Genomic DNA, 733 nt, shown 5'->3' on the forward strand with positions numbered 1-733 from the left:
CTCCTTGATCAATCTGATTTGAGAATGATTGAAGGGACAGCCAAAATTTTGCATTTTTACAAAAAGATAACCAAATGCCTGATATTCCGTTTTGTTTGTGATTTCCTAGTATGTCTGGCCTGGTATTAAAAACATCCAAACAAAATAATAACCATAACAGCTACTACTTATGGCTTACTGCATACTCAACACTGTTCTGATTGTTTTGCACGTTTTAAATCACTTAATCTTGACAATCACTTGATGAGGTAAATACTTGATGAGGTAGAATATTGTTCCTATTCCACAGGTGAGTAAACAGAGGCATGGAAATGTAATTTGTATACAGGAGCTGAGATTTGACTCAGACAGTCTAGCTCCAGAGTTGTGGTAGTCAGCTATTACACTTGCTGTCCTTTCACTTAGCTTTATAGTGAGGCTTAGCTTTATAGTGAGCCTATATTTCATTTTCTTGCCACTCAATATCCTATTGAAATTGCTTTTTAAAAATAAGAATGAACTAGATAAAGAGACTTCTGGAATGGCAGTAGAAGGAGCTCTGCAGACCTGTTTCACATCAAAACAGCCGCAGTAGATGAAAATTATACATATTATATTATGTATATATTATATAGCCACAGCAGGTGAAAATTATACATATTATATTATGTATATATTATATAGCCAGAGCAGATGAAAATTATATATAATCTATAATATATTATATAATTTGTTATGTAACACATATTATGTA

Source organism: Colobus angolensis, unplaced genomic scaffold (genome assembly GCF_000951035.1).
Source record: "Colobus angolensis palliatus isolate OR3802 unplaced genomic scaffold, Cang.pa_1.0 Scaffold230, whole genome shotgun sequence".
Classification (NCBI taxonomy): Eukaryota; Metazoa; Chordata; class Mammalia; order Primates; family Cercopithecidae; genus Colobus; species Colobus angolensis.